At 44.5% G+C, this 19640-nt stretch overlaps 1 protein-coding gene across 10 annotated transcripts in view; it reads right to left on the bottom strand.

The window, feature by feature from the left end:
- The window catches only part of PTPRF (protein tyrosine phosphatase receptor type F), a 572086-nt gene that overhangs the window by 378242 nt on the left and 174204 nt on the right, over positions 1-19640 (bottom strand). For 8 of the 10 annotated variants that reach the window (XM_089780367.1, XM_089780372.1, XM_089780371.1 and 5 more), the window contains one exon: positions 11693-11773. The exons of the other annotated variants lie outside the window; for them this stretch is intronic. The gene's annotated coding sequence lies outside the window, so the exon portion shown is untranslated. The remainder of the gene's footprint in view (positions 1-11692; positions 11774-19640) is intronic. 10 annotated transcript variants of the gene reach the window in all.

Genomic DNA, 19640 nt, shown 5'->3' with positions numbered 1-19640 from the left:
CAGCAATACACAGCTTAACCTGCTGCTCACAAACAGGGAGGAACTAGTAGGGGAAGTAGAGGTGGGTGGCAACCTGGGAAGCAGTGATCACGAGATGGTAGATTTCAGGATCCTGACCAAAGGAAGAAAGGAGAGTAGCAAAATATACACCCTGGACTTCAGAAAAGCAGACTCTGACTCCCTCAGAGAACTGATAGGCAGGATCCCCAGGGATGCTAACATGAAGGGGAAAGGAGTCCAGGAAAGCTTGCAGTATTTTAAAGAAGCCTTATTAAAGGCACAGGAAGAAACCATCCTGATGAGCAGTAAGAAAAACAAATAGGCTGTGTCTAGACTGGCCAGTTTTTCTGGAAAATCAGCCGCTTTTCCGGAAAAACTTCCCAGGTGTCTACACTGGCTGCTTGAATTTCCGCAAAAGCACTGACTTCCTACTGTAAGAAATAGTACTGACTTCCTACTGATTGCGAAAATGGCGATCTGAGCTTTTTTGCACAAAAGCGCGTCTAGATTGGCCACGGACGCTTTTCCGCAAAAAGTGCTTTTGCAGAAAAGCGTCTGTGCCAATCTAAATGCTCTTTTCCGAAAATCTTTTAACGGAAAACTTTTCCATTAAAAGCATTTCCGGAAAATCATGCCAGTCTAGACGTAGCCATATAGTACAGGCGACCAGATTGGCTTACCGGGGAAATCCTTGGTGAGCTTAAACACAAAAAGGAAGCTTGCAAGAAGTGGAAACTTGGACAGATGACATGGGAGGAGTACAAATATACCCTGCTCGAGAATGCAGAAGAGTAGTCAAGAAGGCAAAAGAGCAATTGAATTTCAGCTAGCAAGGGATGTGAAGGGTAATAAGAAAGGTTTCTATAGGCATGTTAGCAATAAAAGGGTGACCAGAGATGATGCGGGGCCCTTAATGGATAAGAGAGGTAACCTAGTGACAGGTGATGTGGGAAAAGCTGAAGTACTCAATGCTTTCTTTGCCTCTGTATTCACAGACAGGGTCAGCTCCCAGAATAATGAACTAGGTAACACCGTGTGGGAAGGAGGTGGGCAGCCCTTGGTAGAGAAAGAACAGGCTAAGAACTATTTAGAAAAGCTAGACATACACAAATCCATGGGCCCGGAATTAATGTATCCGAGGGTACTGAGGAAGTTGGCAAATGTCATTGTGGAGCCTTTGGCTATTATCTTTGAAAACTCATGGAGATCAGGAGAGATCCCGGATGACTGGAAAAAGGCAAATGCAGTGCTCATCTTTAAAAAAGGGAAGAAGGACAATCCAGGGAAGTACAGACCAGTCGGCCTTACCTCAGTCCCCGGAAAAATCATGGATTCCTCAAGAAATCTATTTTGAAGCACTTGGAAGAGAGGAAGGTGATCAGGAATAGTCAACATGGATTCATCAAGGGCAAGTCGTGCCTGACCAACCTGATTAGCTTCTATGATAAGATAACTGGCTCTGTAGACATGGGAAAGTCGGTGGGATATTAGGAAAATCTATTTCCCTGGGAGGGTGGGGAAGCACTGGGGTGGGTTATCTAGGGAGGGGGTGGAATCTCCATCCCGAGAAGTTTTTAAGTCTCAGCTTGACAAAGCCCTGGCTGGGCTGATTGAGTTGGGATTGGTCCTGCTTTGGGCAGGGGGCTGAAGTCAACGACTTCCTGAGGTCTCTGCCAGCCCTGTGATGCTATGAATGAGCTTGTGATTATTTCATTGGCAGGAATATTTTGAAGAATCAGATATTGGAAGTCACCAATCACATACTTTCTTAGTAACTTATAGCAACAGAAGATGAGCCATTCTTATCTCACACACCAAAGCAAGGATGTCCATCCCACATTCAGTACAATACAATGCAGGTTTGTGTAGTGTCATTTGTATAAAAATATAACAGTATGTCACTGGCAATTATAGGGTACACATGCAACTGTGAGTTTAACAAGGAGGTTAAATGACAGCATAGTAAGTAACATATGTTGATTTAGTCAGGGAACAGAGGAGAGCACACTGAGAAAAACTGAAGAGGAGTCTAGCACTAGTTAACCAAACATCATGATTGCCCTGATACTGGGTAGAACATAACCAGTTTAATTAGCGTTCAAATGTATCTTCCAAGGAGTTCTTGGCACCAAAACTCTTAACACGCATAGACATGTATATCTTGTATTTTAATGAGTTCAGTAGTTGCCTTGGGTTTAAAAAATGCACGCAGTGCAGCAGCCATTCAATCGCATTGCTTCAGAGTGCTAGCAACTGCTGATTATGTGTTATGACCAAGTTAAATTGTCAGTTATGATGATTCTACAATCACCTTTATTGTAAATGTCAAATACCAAAATTAATTTAATAGACAGACAAAAGGCACCAACTAATTGCCTTGGTAGGCTGTGGACTGTCCATCATTACAGATTTTTAAGAGTGAGTTAGACAAACAGCTGCCAGGAATGGTCTACATCAGAGGTTCTCAAAGTGGTCCATAGCCCATTGCTCCATTCAGGTGGTCCATGGATAGTTCCCCCCTATGGTGCGTCCCTCGGGAGTTAAACACACAAGAATGAAGGGCTGCCCACTTCATCAGTGGCTCGTCAGCATGGCTCCATTAGCTCAGTGGTTTTCAAAGCTAGGTCATGGGACCGCACAGGGAAGCCACTGGTAGGGCACGACGCTTTATTTGTCTAAGTGTCCACAGCCACAGAGCCTTGCAGCCCCCACAGCTCCCCTTGGATGGAAACAGCAAACTGCAGCCAATGGCAGCAGCGAGGCTCCGTGGCTACTGCCTGTCCCATAGGCTCCTGAAAAGCAGCTATGGCAGCAAAGGGCACTCAAATGGAGGAGTGTGCCAGCCCCTGGTTCCAAGCTGGAGTAATTGGCCAAGGACGGCTTGGATCAGGGTCTGAAGCCCATACGGAAGAGCCTTGTCCACTTCACCTGACATATCAGGCATAGGTGGCTTCCTGCCACCAAGGAGGACCTGAAGCACTTGCTCTGAGCAGGTGTGCTCCTCCTCGCTGCAGGGACCTATGAGTGGGACACAGAAGGTGACCATGATCCTGCAACAGCAGGTCCTGGCAATTCAGGAGGGGCCACGCCAGACAGAGCACCCAAACCAGTGCTGGTGAGGCCATGCCAGTGTGACCAGCATCATGTGAGTCTTGTCTCTTTTGATCCCATTCAAGACCCGACCAATGAGGGGAACAGGCAGGAACGCGTACAGCAGGACCCCAGACCACGGCATAAAAAACATGTTAGAGGGAGCCCAGTTCTGCCTCACCCCGAGAGCAAAACTAAATTCACTCTTTGTTTGGGTTGGTGGCAAATAGGTCCACGGGGAGAGGACCCCACTCTGCAAGATCGCACCAGACACGTGTCAGTGGAGTGACCACTTATGGTGAGACAAGAAGTCCCTGCTGAGGTGATGGCTAGCCTCCAAATGGATGTTGTGACTGATGCACTTCCACAGAGCTGAGGAGCGCGCCCCACCCCTGTTGGCTGGTGTAAAACATGGAGATCATATTATCTGAGAGGACTCACCACGCTGCCCGACACCTGAGGCTGGAAGACCAAGCAGGCTGGCTGAACCACTCTGAGCTCACTGACGTTTATGTGGAGGTTTGCCTCCTGCAGGGCCTACATCCCTTGGTCCTGAGATCATCTACCTGAGCTCCCCATCCAAAGTCCAAGGTAACTGACCGTAGTTCCTGGGAAGGATGAGGGGGCCTCAAAGGGAACCCCTTGCCAGAGCACTGCGTGGGACTGACCACCACTGGAGGGTGGCCAGACCTGTGGAGGTCCCACAACTGAAAATAAAATGAGCACCGCCACTGCTGGAGCAGCCACACGGGGAATCTGGCACGGCAAACCACCTACGTACATGTAGGTGCATGTAGCGAGCACACGCAGCTATTGCAGAACAGACATGAGCAAGCGCTCGAAGAACTTTGCTTATTATGTTAAATTCCTGTAAGAGCAGCAATCCAGTGATTTATGTTTTAAACAACTTGCAAAGCATGCTTCTGGAAGCCATGCAGTGATAAGTTTTACAAAACACTCTGAATCTGCTAATCTAGGTTACAGTTTATCTTCAGGGGCTCTCTCGTAAAACCATTCCTTTCTGACTTAGATCCACGCTGATGTGACTGAAAAGGGAACTTTGAAAACTCTCCCCCTTTGTTTTCTACTTCCATTCATCAGAATATCAGGAGGATGGAAGGGGAACAGAGGGTAGAGCTCTTTTGCATTTATTTTTCCATTCAACACATCTTATTAAGGAAATTATTTTAAGGAAACCCCCCCAAGTTAAACTATGACCTACATCAGTAAGAGATTGCCCAATTTAACTGGTAAATCACAAAAGTTACTTTAAAAGATTCTACTGTATGTCACTCAAACCTCACATTCAGCTGTATATTGCACAGGCAAGACATGCCTGTCAAATAGCTTTTCTAAGCTTTTCAGAAAAGTTAGTCTCATATTAGGAACAATGGAATGACAAATACTCAGGCCAGTTTAATCCTTTCCAGCTGCGTGTTTCAGAACTGTATATATAACGCACTGAAGTGCTATGAAATTGGGAAACACTTGAAGATTGATCTACACTGGTGCGTCTCTGAGTGACAACAACATGAAGTGTGAATAACCAATACAACTGTAGACAGAGCAAAGACGGTCATTAATACAGTGTGGTGAGTCTACATGTCACCATGTAGCTAGCCCTCCATCAAGGCCACTGACATAGCCTTCGACACACTCTCCTATAGGCAGTCAGAGAATCTGCATCTCTATGGTGTCGCACAATCAAATCGTTTTGGAAGGGTCTCTTGTATGTTACAAACATTTCTATTAATTCTCAGGATTTCTGGGCTTGTCTCCTTGCTCACGCAGTTAATCCCCAGCACAATCACTGGTGTTGTGCTTGGTTTGCTTGGGGCTATTCTGTTGAGAAATCAGCCCTGGGCTAATGAAACACCAACTGAGGATAACCGCGGGTAGAGTCTTGCAGAGATACAAATATCTACCTGCAGATGCAGATGCCTGCGGATACACTTTGGGATCCAATCACCCAAGGCACACTGTGGCCAAAGGAAAGGAAAGGAATGTGGTCCCATAAATTGTGGGAGCCAATGCTCCACATCAGCAGCAACTCACAGCAGTGCAGTTATGACCAACTTCCTGGTTTACAGACATTCAAATCGTTTCAAACAGCAACCTACTTACATAAGAACGGCCGTACTGGGTCAGACCAAAGGTCCATCTAGCCCAGTAGCCTGTCTGCCGACAGTGGCCAACACCAGATGCCCCAGAGTGGGTGGACCAAAGACAATGATCAAGCGATTTGTCTCCTGCCATCCTTCTTCAGCCTCTGACAAACAGAGGCCAGAGACACCATTTTATCCCCTGGCTAATAGCCATTTATGGACCTAACCTCCATGAAATTATCTAGCTTCTCTTTAAACTCTGTTATAGGCTAGCCTTCACAGCCTCCTCTGGCAAGGAGTTCCACAGGTTGACTACACGCTGTGCGAAGAAGAACTTTCTTTTATTAGTTTTAAACCTGCTACCCATTAATTTCATTTGGTGTCCTCTAGTTCTTCTATTATGGGAACTAATAAATAACTTTTCTTTATCCGCCCTCTCCACACCCCTCATGATTTTATATACCTCTATCATATCCCCCCTCAGTCTCCTCTTTTCTAAACTGAAAAGTCCCAGTCTCTTTAGCCTCTCTTCATATGGGACCCGTTTCAAACCCCTAATCATTTTAGTTGCCCTTTTCTGAACCCTTTCCTAGGCCAAAATATCTTTTTTGTGGTGAGGAGACCACATCTGTACACAGTATTCAAGATGTGGGCGTACCACAGTTTTATACAGGGGCAGTAAGATATTCTGGGTCTTATTTTCTATCCCTTTCTTAATAATTCCTAGCATCCTATTTGCCTTTTTGACCACCGCTGCACACTGTGTGAAAATTTTCAGAGAACTATCCACGATAATTCCAAGATCTCTTTCCTGATTTGTCGTAGCCAAATTAGCCCCCATCATACTGTACATATAGTTGGGGTTATTTTTCCCGATGTGCATTACTTTACACTTATCCACATTAAATTTCATTTGCCATTTTGTTGCCCAATCACTCAGTTTGGTGAGATCTTCTTGGAGTCCCTCACAGTCTGCTTCTGTCTTGACTATCCTAAACAGTTTGGTATCATCCGCAAACTTTACCACCTCACTGCTTACCCCTTTCTCCAGATCATTTATGAATAAGTTGAACAGGATTGGTCCCAGGACTGACCCTCGGGAGACACCACTAGTTATCCCTCTCCATTCTGAAAATTTACCATTTATTCCTACCCTTTGTTTCCTATCTTTTAACCAGTTCTCAATCCAAGGAAGGACCTTCCCTCTTATCCCATGGCCATGTAATTTACACAAGAGCCTTTGGTGAGGAACCTTGTCAAAGGCTTTCTGAAAATCTAAGTATACTATATCTACTGGATCCCCCTTGTCCGCATGTTTGTTAACCCCTTCAAAGAACTCTATTTCCCTTAACAGAAACCATGTTGACTTTTGTCCAAAAATTATGTTCTTCTACATATCTCACAATTTTATTCTTTACTATTGTTTCAGCTAATTTGCCCAGTACTGAAGTTAGACTTACCGGTCTATAATTGCCAGGATCACCTTGAGAGCCCTTTTTAAATATTGGTGTCACGTTGGCTACCTTCCAGTCATTAGGTATGAAGATGATTTAAAGGATAGGTTACAAACCACAGATAACAGTTTAGCAATTTCCCATTTCAGTTCTTTTAGAACCCTTGGATGAATGCCATCCGGTCCCGGAGATTTGTTAACATTAAGTTTTTCTCTTTGTTCCAAAACCTCCTCTAATGACACTTCAATCCGGGACAGTTCCTCAGATTCATCACCCACAAAGGACGGTGCAGATTTGGGAATCTCCCTAACGTCCTCAGCCGTGAAGACTGAAGCAAAGAAATCATTTAGTTTATCCACAATGGCTTTATCGTCCTTGATTGCTCCTTTTATATCTCAATCGTCTGGGGGACCCACAGGTTTTTTAGCAGGCTTCCTGCTTCTAATGTACTTAAAAAAGGGGAAGTTACTCACCTTGTGTAGTAACGATGGTTCTTCAAGATGTGCCCCGTGGGTGCTCCACTCTAGGTGTCGGGTCCGTCCCAGCGCCACTGATCGGAAGATTTCATAGCCATACCGGGCCGGGCCGCCCATGCTCCCTGCGCTGCTGGTCGTTCGTGCCCTTTCTAACGTGCGTGGTTCGCTCCTCCCTCCCCCCGCCAGTTCCTCTCACCGCTCAGTCTCTGGAAGAGAAAGAAAGAAAACAACCCAGAGTGGGGAGAAAGGCGGGACGTGGAGCACCCACGGGGCACAACTCGAAGAACCATCGTTACTACACAAGGTGAGTAACTTTCCCTTCTTCTTCGAGTGGCCCCATGGGTGCTCCACTCTAGGTGACTGTATAGCAGTAGTCGGAACAAAGAGCGCTCCGGGTTAATTAGGTTTTACTGTCGAAAGGTCTGCAGAAGCCACTGTATGATCTGCCGCCCACTTCTGCACTATAGCGTAATGTTTCATAAATGTAGAGCTGGAAGCCCAAGTGGCTGCTCTGCAAATATCGGCTAATGGAACTCCTCTGGCAAAGGCGGTAGATGTCGCCACTGCTCTAGTCGAGTGCGCTCGCGGCTGAGAAGACAAGGGTCTACCCCGAATGGAATGGCATGTGGTAATGCATAAGATGATAAGCTTGGCAATGCGCTGAGTGGAGAGTGCAGCACACTTAGATCAATTATCTATCGATATCAGAAGTCTATCTGTTTGTCTTCACTGGTGGGTTCTGTCTAAGTAAAAGGAAAGAGCACGCCTAACGTCCAGCATATGTAGCAGGGCCTCCTTTGTTGAGGCGTGTGGCTTAGCGGAAAAGGAAGGAAGGATAATCGGTTCATTGATATGAAATGATGAAGATACTTTGGGTATGAACGCTGGGTGTAATCGTAACATTACCAAGTCCTTTGAGAAAGAAGTAAAGGGAGGGTTTGTCTTTATCGCCGCTAACTCTATGTGCTGATGTAATTGCGAGCAAGAAGATGGTCGTCATGGTTAACATCTGTAAGGGTACAGATGCTAGAGGCTCGAATGGAGGATGCATAATTGTATCGAGTACCAGGTCGAGGTTCCACGACAGAGGAGGCGGCCTTCGAGGTGGGCTCATATTGGTCAGGCCTTTCAGGACTCATTTCGTCATTGGGTGAGAGAACACCGAATAACCCTGTATTGGGTAATGGAAGGCACTGATGGCTGCCAGGTGAACTCTGGGTGATGCCAGAGAAAGCTTCACACTCCGCAGATGAAGAATGTAATCGAGAATTTGGTGTGGAGGAGAAGTCAACGGTTGAACGTTATTCTGGAGGCACCAGCAGGAGTATCTGCGCCATTTAGCCAGGTAAGTATTTTGCGTAGACGTCTTTCTACTATGTATCAATATGGACCTGACCTGATGTGAACAAAGCTTTTCATCTAGTGTAAGCCAGTCAGGAGCCACGCTGTCAAGTGCAATGCTTCTAGTTTGGGGTGAAGGAGAGATCCCCGGTCTTGAGAGAGGAGATCTCGGTACAAGGGCAGAGGCCATGGTGGTCGAAGTGACATCTTGTGTAAGAACGGATACCATGCTTGCCTCGGCCAAGCTGGTGCTATTAAAATTACTGTCGCTCTCTCCGTCTTGATTTTCTCTATTACTCTGGGAATGGGGACTGTTGGTGGAAAAGCGCACAGTAGCGACTTCTTCCAATTGCTCAGGAGTGCATCGCCGAGAGATCCTTTGCCGATCCCTGCTCTGGAGCAAAAAAGGCGGCACTTTTTGTTGACGGATGTCGCAAAGAGGTCTACCAGGGGTGTTCCCCATTTGCGGAAGATCCTCTGACGTACATCCAGCCTCACCTCCCACTCGTGGTCCGTGGGGAAGCGTCTGCTGAAGGAATCGGCAATGACATTGGCTATGCCAGGTAAGTACGATCCTGTTATGGTTGTGTTGTTCTGTATGCACCAATTCCAGTATCGAACCGCTTCGGCGCGTAGGGAGTGTGATCTTGCTCCTCCCTGTCTGTTTATATAATACATCGCCGCTACGTTGTCTGTCAACACCCTGACTCTTTTGCCTCTCAGACTGGGGAGGAAGTTTTTGCATGCTAGAAAGATCACTCGCAACTCTAGCTGGTTGATGTGAAGGCGTCTCTTGGTGTGAGACCATCGTCCCTGGATGCGCTCCCCACCCATGCGCACCCCATCCGATGAGTGAAGCGTCTGATGTTAACTGAACCGATGGCTGAGGTTGGTGAAACGGTACTCCCGTGAGGATGTTTAATGGGTTCATCCACCATATCGGAGGGACGTGTGCACGTGGGATGGAGGAGTAACCAACTTGTGTATGTCGTGTCTTATGGGGACATACACCGTTGACAGCCAGTGCTGTAGATTTCTTAAATGGAGACGTGCGGGCGGGATGACAAAGGTGGCCGCCGCCATGTGGCCGAGCAATGGCAGGCAAGTATGTGCTGAGATTGTTGTGGTTTTGTGGAGAAAATTGACCGGGTCTTTTATTGGCTGAAGAGCCTTATCACAAAGCAGGAGTTTGAGGCGGAGGTCTCGGTCTCTTCTTGCCCTCGGTGTCAGTTTACAGCAGTGGGCACATTTGCTTGTGACATGAGACTCCCCCAGGCAATGAATGAAGAGTGTATCCCCATCACAAGTTGGCATTACATCTTTACATTGACCGCACCGCTTAAAGCCGAGTGATCCGGACATGGCAGTGAAACTGACAAGAAAAGCGCTTCAGCACGTAACTGACTAAAATGATCTTCTTTGGTCTTCTCTCTTTTTTTTTTAACTAACTAAACAAAGGCTAATAACTAACTAACATTAAAGCTCAACTATTTACACAACTAGAGGGGTTTTTTTTTCCAGAGAAAAGGTAAGTGACCGAAGAGAGATCGCAGTTTCCGTCAACAACCGAGGACGGTTGAGAGGAACTGGTGGGGGGACCGAACCGCGCACATTAGAAAGGGCACGAACGACCAGCGGCGCAAGGAGCATGCGCGGCCCGGCCTGCTATGGCTATGAAATCTTCTGATCAGTGGCGCCGGGACAGACCCGACACCTAGAGTGGAGCACCCAAGGGGCCACTCGAAGAAGAACATTTTGTTATTTCTTTGAGAGTTTTTGGCTAGCTGTTCCTCAAAATCTTTTTTTGCTTTTCTTATTATATTTTTACACTTGATTTGACAGTGCTTATGTTCCTTTCTATTTATCTCACTAGGATTGGACTTCCACTTCTTAAAAGATGCCTTTTTGTCCCTCACTGCTTCTTTTACATGGTGGTTAAGCCACAGTGACTCTTTTTTAGGTCTCTTGCTATGTTTTTTAATTTGGGGTATACATTTAAGTTGGGCCTCTATTATGGTATCTCTAAAATATGAGATTTAGCTTCCTTTCTACACCCTCCTCTTCCCCATCCCCTCAAATATCTGCTGAGCAGTGTATAGTCTAATTGACTGTTAAGGTCAATGTCTAACGCTTTAATCTTAGTTAGTACATTCTCAAACATTTTTATTTTTACAGACAGAAAGCAACATAATATAGGTTCATAAACAGCATAAATATTGTGTAATGTGTGTATTTTACAAAGTGCTAAATTAGAAAGAAGGCATCAAATATTCCCTTTTCCATGTTACCACATTTAATTTGGTTGTTCATTTTAACAGATAATAAAATATTAAACTGCAAGATTCTGCTGGTGCTTCAGCTGTAGCTCTAAGAGCATTTCTAATATAGGAAAAGTCAGACTTTAAATACCAGCTTGATAAAGTGAAGGAAAAGCTTGTGGGAAATCTACCTTAAACTTCTCTGCTTTAAAAAATGGGCATGTTCCAGGCTGCTATTCATGATTTATTTTCTGTCAAACAGAGCTCAATGTACACAAATATTGCATGGTTCCTGATAAACTTGCTTGAAACATAACACCCTGACTAATCCAACACTGAAATTTTTACTTGTGGGAGAATTTAGGAGAGTAAAAGTGTACGTTCTAGGAGGACTAGAGTGACCTTTGAAAAATGATGTAAGTGAAGCAATAATCATACATAAATGTGAATCAGAAATTCGACACCTGCCCAGACATGAATTCAGGCTCCAGTTTGATGCCAACGCCCAAGATAGGCCACAAAGCAGCATACTCTGCATTGTTTGAGGTGATAGATATGACATCAGCTGACAGGGAAAAGCTGAACACTAACCTCAAGTCTAGGCAGGTAGATAAAAAAGGAATTAGCTTGCAGAAATGTTTGTTAGCTTCTCTGTAGCAAGTCAATGCCTTAATGATTTAACATAGCAAACAGCCCTGATGATATTTTTAGAAATGTATTACAGCACATTTCTACCAATACTTAAAAAGGACATTAAAACCCTAGCAATGTTTTTCATAGGGTCCTACTCCAGCACCAAAGGCCAAGACTACTCAGGAGAGGAAAAATACATACGCATCTATATGAGCAAGGCAAAAACGGGCAATCACACTTTAGTTTCTGACTATACCATAGACTTCTTGTGTCACCTTAACTTGGTTGAGCCTCAGTTCATAATCTGTAAAATGGAAGTAACAATGCTTCCCTACCTCACAGGGACAGTCTGAGGATAAATCCATAAATGCCAGGGAGATGCTCAAATACTAGTGTGACACTGGCCATAAAAACACCTAGAAAAATAAAAGACAGAAAAATAAATCTCCTGTATAAGCAAATACACAGGAATCTGCAGAATGAAAGGGTTAAAGCCCCCACCAGGAGTTGGAGTGGAAGATTCCTATCCGGCCATGACAACTTGGGGGGAAGGACACGAGCCTCATGCTCAGTTCAGCACTGCCATAACCTTACAACACAGCGATAGGGCACGAAGTCCAGGATACTCTGTGGTTGCAGATCTCACAGACGGTCTCCCCAGACCCACATCCTAGAAAAAAAGATCCATTCTGCCATGTTTGGGACAGTCTGAGCTTGAATTAGTCATTAACTGTTTGTTAAGACAAGACATGAGTATAGCTGTTAATAAAGGGAGATTATTTAGGACAAAACACGGGCGCAAATGTGCTATTAAAAAAAGAATCTGCAAAAAACTAACCTATTTCCTGAAGAGTTCAGGCACAATTTTAAGACTGAACAGTGCTGTCCTTCAACCTGGATAGTAATCATTTATTATTTTCTGTTAAGCTTAGACTGTATGCTAAGTGCAGAGCAAGACAAAAATAATGCATATTCACTCTGCAAGACTAGAATGCAAATCCCTAAAGCTTCTACTTTGTAAGAAATTACATTTAAGTAGGCTTCAAAAATGTGTAATATTATAATACACAGATACATATACAAAGGCAAGTGCACACACACACTCACAGTCTGAGTGTACAGTTGTGACATTCAGATTGTGTTCATGTTCCGTTCTAAACCCTGATATTTAGAGGTTTCAATACCACCCTAAACATGTTTCATATCATTCACAAGATTTAGACCTGTTATAAATCCTGTGGGTGAAATATGCCTCCAAAAACCCTGGAGTACTGATGTGATGACTGATTACATACTGGACCTTTTCACCCCCTCCTTCATCAGTGAGTCGCTGTTGCAAGAATGGCAGTCATATCAGAATGAAAGCTTTTCAACAATATTTCAGTCAGGAACTGGCTTATTAAATGCTGGGATGAATTATCTATGGAGAAGGATACTACAGCTGTTTATCTTGAGACATGGCCATCCTTTATTAAAGCTACAGAAAATGTTTGAAATTTATGTAAGCCAGCAATTCGGATTAATTTCCCATGTTTCTAATATAAATTTCTAAGGCAAAAGATGTTACTGCTTTTTAGATATTTCTTTTGTATTTATTCTCTGGATACCCTACAAAATTTGTAAGAGCCCCAACATATATAATTCCAATTTCCTATTGTATACTTGTAGGAAAGTGAAAGGTTAACTGGTTAACCATAAGCATCATCCTAAATGGGTGAGGCTAACTAGTTCTGGTAAACTGGTAGGGGCTGGAGCAGCTCCCCGCCTGCTGCAAATAGAGGCAAGGAAATGTGAGGTTAAAATTGAACTCACTCTCAGTCATGCCCAGATTCTTTAGTAGATACCATTCAGTCACACCACTGGAAACACCCAAGTAGAGAGAGACAAGTCAAAGGAGTATGCTCGCTTGAGCGCTGAATGTCTTTGGTTTTAGTCACAAACCTAATAATGAATATTGTGTTGGTTGTGAACGTTAGAGACTGATTCAGAATCGGATGCTGTATCAAGCTTTACAGCACTTCAAAGTTATTAGTAAGGTATAAATATTAACAAGTATAACCCCCAACGATAGTTTTTCTTTGCGGTAAGCTGTATCCCCATGATGGAACCTGAGGGCATTGCAATCTACCGTGACTGGGGAGATGATATATTGGCACAAATTTTATACCATAGAGAAGGCAGTACAAAGCTCTCCACAAAGACATGGGGAAGACTGGAGAAAAGCAATGACAGTACCTATCTTTAAAGAAGGAGGAAGGAGGGAAGAGAGGACCCAAAGAACTATAGACCAGTCAGATGAACTTTACTTTGTGGCAAAATACTATGAAGCAATCAAGTGGTAAGCCCTTGGAGGATGCAGATATAAAGAATAGCCAGCATGCATTTGTCAAGAAAAATAATGCCAAACACAACAAGTTTACTTCATTGACAGGGTTACCAGCTTAGTCAATAGGGAGGAAGCTGCAGATCATGCTAGATCTTGATTTTACTAAGGCTTTTGACACAGTCCCGCATGACATTACTATAAGATGGGTGCACAACTGTTTGAATGACCGTTCTCAGAGTATTTCTCAATGGTTTGCTTTCAGACTGGAAGGGCATCTCAAATGAGGCCCCACAAGGTTCAGTTATGGGTTCTGGAATATTCAATATTTTTCACTAATGAGTTTAATTGAGTGGCGAGTGCACTTATAAAATTTTGACTTCAAGCTAGGAAGTGATGCTAGTGATGCTAGTGATGCTGTAAGCTTTCGTGGGAAAAAAACCCACTTCGTCAGATGCATGTAGTGGAAATTTCCAGAGGCAGGTATAAATATGCAGGCCAGAATAAGGCTAGAGGTAACAAGGTTAATTCAGTCAGGGACGGTGAGGCCCACTTCTAGCAGCTGATCTGGAGGTCTGGACACCAAGAGAGGAGAAACTGCTTTTGTAGTTGGCTAGCCATTCACAGTCTTTGTTTAATCCTAAACTGATGGTGTCAAATTTGCAGACGAACTGTAGCTCAACCTGAAGCAAATTCTCACCAGCAACTATACACCACACCACAGTAACTCTAACTCAGGAACCAATCCATGCAACAAACCTCGGTGCCAACTCTGCCCTCATATCTACACCAGCGACACCATCACAGGACCTAACCAGATCAGCCATACTGTCACTGGTTCATTCACCTGCACATCTACCAATATAATATACGCCATCATGTGCCAGCAATGCCCCTCTGCTATATACATCGGCCAAACTGGACAGTCCCTATGTAAATGAATAAATAAATGGACACAAATCAGATATTAGGAATGGCAATATACAAAACACTTCAATCTCCCTGGACACACAATAGCAGATTTAAAGGTAGCCATCCTGCAGCAAAAAAACTACAAGACCAGACTTCAAAGAGAAACTGCTGAGCTACAGTTCATATGCAAATTTGACACCATCACTTTAGGATTAAACAAAGACCGTGAATGGCTAGCCAACTACAAAAGCAGTTTTTCCTCTCTTGATGTTTACACCTTCAGATCAGCTGCTAGGAGTGGGCCTCATCCTCCCTGACTGAATTAACCTTGTAACCACTAGCCTTATTCTGGCCTGCATATTTATACCTGCCTCTGGAAATTTCCACTACATGCATCTGACAAAGTGGGTCTTTGCCCACGAAAGCTTATGCTCCAATACATCTGTTAGTCTATAAGGTGCCACAGGACTCCTTCTCGTTTTTGCAGATCCAGACTAACACGGCTACCCCTCTGATGTATGGGCAAGAATTATTTTAAATTTTGGGGACCTGGTGGCCCATTAGTATCCAAGCTATCAGGAATATTCTGCTCAAAAATTGCACTCAGTTAATCTGCTCAATTGGCTGACTCCCAATCCCAGGGCTCCACACCATAGAAGACTTTCACCTTTCTGTGAAATGTTATGACATGAGAGGAGACACGGCAGCTGGAAGAGGATTGTGTAATTCAAGCAGTACTAAAAATCATCATAAATATTCACATACAAGCGGATTTGTTTTCTTACCAGGAACACACTGTTATTCACAAATATTAATTAGTTCCCAAATACCACCTGTTACTCAGCTCTCCCCTTCCCTGCACATTACAATGCCACAAGAATTTCTCACTTCAGATGCTTATAACCACCAGACAGCAGCTCTGAAATTTAATGATGGTCCCAGTCCCATGACTTCTGTAGCTCATTCAATGTGGGGGGAAGAGGCAGGAAGAAATGACTGTCACCCAGCAGCTACCCCCGAGATAAAAGGAGCAGTGCTAGTGGCTGCTGAAGGAAGTCTGCTCAGAAGGATGTACTCTAGCTATAACATCAAGTCTCGAGAGCAGAGGACAGCTTAAAGAAGGGAAAGGTAGGAACTGCAAGCTCCCAAGGATGAGGGAAACCCCTAGACAAAAACACTTTTCATCCTTGGCTTTAGGGTTTCCAGTGAAGCAGCCAAAAGCGGCATTCTGTTGAGAAGCTATTGCATGTGGGATTCCATGTCACATACCTACGGCATTATAAATAAATCTCAGACTGAAAAAAGGAAACTTTTTTATAAGATACAACATTTTCTTCAGATTTCGATACTAATCCCCCTAGAGATTAGCCTCTCAAAAGCACACAAGTGCATATAACTAGCTCAAGCGATACCGGATTCCTCTTCCACGGCTGTAACAGAGAAAATGCTCCTTCCCATGCCCTTGCCCTCCCAACTCCACAATACAATATTCAGCATCCAGTGACAGGAGAAAGTCGGACCAAGTGTAATATTTCTAACCATACAAATTGATAATAAATTTGAGGCTGACAACTCCCTGACTTCAGAATGATGAAATATTGTGCTCTGCTTTTTCAGAAAAGAGTAACCATGTAGTAACAAAAGTCTTTCCCTCGCTACCTAAGATCTGCATTCCTAGTCCTTATCTAGCAATATGCTTGAACTTTCCAACCAGTCTTTTCAAACTTTGACTGCCTCCATACTCATTTTCCATCTGCCTATTTTCTCCCATAAAGTTAATATTTTCGCCCTCCATTCATCCTCCACATACGTGTGCGTCAGCCTGCTAGTGATCTCTCCCCTAATCATGGGCCTCCCAATATTCCAACACATTCCTCTTCTTCCTGGCTGTCCTTCCATGCTCCATTCTCTGTAACCCTATTCTTCTTGATCAACATACTTTTAAAAGTGTACAATAAAAAACTTGCATACATTTCCCTCTGCTTCCTCCTACTTCTCTCTCTGTATGTTGCTTTTATATATATATATATATATATATATATATAAAAGTTAGAGCTAAATCAGTTTGGAGGAAGAATTTAATCAGAAAAATGTGAATATAATTGGGAATCCTTTAAGGATACTTACAAAGATGCCCACAAAGCCACAATCCAGCAACTGAAGAAGGTGGCATTACTGGTTAAAGAAACTACCTGAGCTACAGGGAACATGAAAGCAGTTATACAGGCAGTCCCCGACTTACGTGGATCCGACTTACGTCGGATCCCTAGATACGAACGGGGTGAGGCAACTCCCGCACATGCGCAGCAGCATTCCCAGGGCTCGCTCACCTGGGTCCTAGGATCCTCCTCCTCCTCGGGCCGGCTCCGACTGGGGTCCCGCAGAGATGCCGGGCAGAGGAAAAGTGCCTCCCCACACCCGCTGCCCCCCCCCACCCCCCTGCCAGCAACAGGCTGCCCCCTCCCCTGAGCAACAGGCTGCCGAACAGCAGACAAAAGCAGCCTCTCTGCCCCTCCTCCCCTCTATACATGCCGGGCTCCTGGAGCGCAGCAGCGTCCCCGGGGCTCGCTCACCTGGGTCCTAGAATCCACCTTCTCCTCCTCTTCGGCCGGCTCCAACTGGCCTCTGCCTGCAGCAGCTGGCCACAGGGACAGGGATCCCGCAGAGCTGCCGGGCAGAGGAAAAGTGCCTCCCCACGCCCGCTGCCCCCCCCCCACGGCCTGGCATCCTGCACGCCTTCCCCCTCCCCCCCTGCCAGCAACAGGCTGCCCCCTCCCCTGAGCAACAGGCTGCGGAACAGCAGACAAAAGCAGCCTCTCCGCCCCTCCTCCCCCCATACATGCTGGGCTCCCTGGGCAAACAAAGACTCCACCAAAACAAACAAAGTGCTGGCCTCATTGTGTTATCAAAAAAAGGACCCTCCTCCTAGAACCCTGGGTGGTGTGTGGAAATAAAGCTATTAGCTCAAAGCATGGTGCAGAGCTGTTTGGTATTTGATGAGTTACTCCTTTAGTCCTGAGTTTGTCACAGGGACAGAAATAGATGTGAAATCTTCTGAACAGGGGAACAGACAGCAAAACAAACATTAGAGGGGAGTTAACCTTTCCCTATGCTATCCAAAACTAAAAAAAATGTTTGGCTAGAGTTTCCCCTACAATATGTACCAGTTCCGACTTACATACAAATTCAACTTAAGAACAAACCTACAGTCCCTATCTTGTACGTAACCCGGGGACTGCCTGTACTGAAATAACATATGACAGAGTAGGAAAGGGGAAACTGGCAACAATGGAAACCAGAAATTAAACTGATACAGTAGGTGAAGGGACACAAGGAGAAATCAAAGATCAGCGTAGTTAAGGGTAATAAGAGAGGTGATTTTAAAATATAGAAATAAAAAGAATCCTAACAATGATACTGGCCCATTACGAGGATCAAAACTGTAGAATTATCAACAAAAATGCAATAAAACCAGAGGAGTTCAGTAAATATTTCTGTTCTGTATGTAGAGGAAAAATGGTACAGTTTCATTACATGGTGGCGATATTCTTTCCATTCCATTATTAACACTAGAGGATATTAAACAAAAGCTACTGAAGTTAGACAGTGTTAAATCAGCAAGTCCAGATAACGTGCAACCAAGAATTGTAAAAGAGCTGGTTGATGATCTTACTAAATGGTTAATGTTGATCTGAGATACGTCTTGGAGCAATGTGGAAAGCTAATGTGCCAATTTTGTAAATAATATAAATGGTACAATCTAGGTAATTATAGGCTTGGTAGCCTGATGCTCAACCTGGCCAAGATAATGGAATGTGTCACATGGGACTTGACTAATAAAGAATTAAAGGACTGTAACATAAGTAGTGTAAATCCTGTCAAGATTAACTGGATATCTTTTTTTATGGGATTACAAGTTTGGTTGATAAAGGAAAATAATATTGATGAAATACACGTATCTCTGTAAGGGATCACATTACATTTTTCTTACCAAACTAGAATTACAAAATGATGCTATATATTGTAGTTAATTACTAAGGTGCCAAAGGACTATTCGTTGTTGTTAAACAAATCAGAGGTCTTCAAGTCTCCAGGGCCTGATGAAATGTATCCCAGAACGTGCTAGAAGCTAACCAGGGAGCTATCTGAGCCATTAGCAATTATCTCTGAAAACTCATGGAAGTTGGGAGGGATTCCAGAAGACTAGAAAAGGGCAAATATGGCACCCATCTATAAAAAGGGAAATAAGGACAACCCTGGGAATTACAGAATACTCAGTTTAACTTCTTACTCAAAGGCAATAGAGCTAATAATGAACAAATCCATTTGCAAATATCTAAAAAATAAAAAGCTGATAACGTACGGGCAGCATGGTTTGGCCAAGAACAAGACATGTCCAACCAACCCAATAGCTTTCTTTGACAGGGTAACAAGCCCTTGTCGATAGAGCAGGGAAGTGGCAGTCAGGACGTATTTTCGCTTTAGTAGTTTATGATACTGACTCCCAGGACTGACTCATACACCCTGTAGGGAAATGCAGCCTAGATAGAACCACTCTAAGGGGAGTGCAAAGCTAACTGGAACTCTCTTGCTACAGAGTAGATACCAGTGATTGAGAATCCCGTTGAAATGGCATGAGTGGGGTTACATGGGGATCAGTTCTGGGCCCACTTCTCTTCCATATCTTCATCAATGATTTAGGCCGATGGTTCTCTAGTGGTCCGCAGCCACCTCCCAGGTGGTCCATGGCGGGAGCTCAGCCCCCCATTCCACCATGCAGTGGGGGAGTCCGTCTGCCAGTGGAGCCTCAGGGCCAGCACGTAGAAACGAGGCTGCAGCACCAGCTCTGGTGGGCAGGAAGGGAAGTGAAGAAATCAAACACACACACACCCCCACCTGGGCTGCAGAGCTCCACGTGGAAGGGCACCGTCCCACCCTCCTCCCTGGAAAAGTTCACCACGCCGAGGCCCGCCAAGCTCTCAGTCACCATGGTAAGAGTTGCGCATCCTCAGTTGCTCCCACAGGCAGGCTGCAGGTTGGGCTGCGGG

This window comes from Pelodiscus sinensis, chromosome 9, assembly GCF_052426305.1.
Source record: "Pelodiscus sinensis isolate ZL-2025 chromosome 9, ASM5242630v1, whole genome shotgun sequence".
NCBI lineage: Eukaryota > Metazoa > Chordata > Testudines > Trionychidae > Pelodiscus > Pelodiscus sinensis.
The sequence above is the reverse complement of the archived record's forward strand: the minus strand, read 5'-3'. Positions and strand labels throughout refer to the sequence as shown.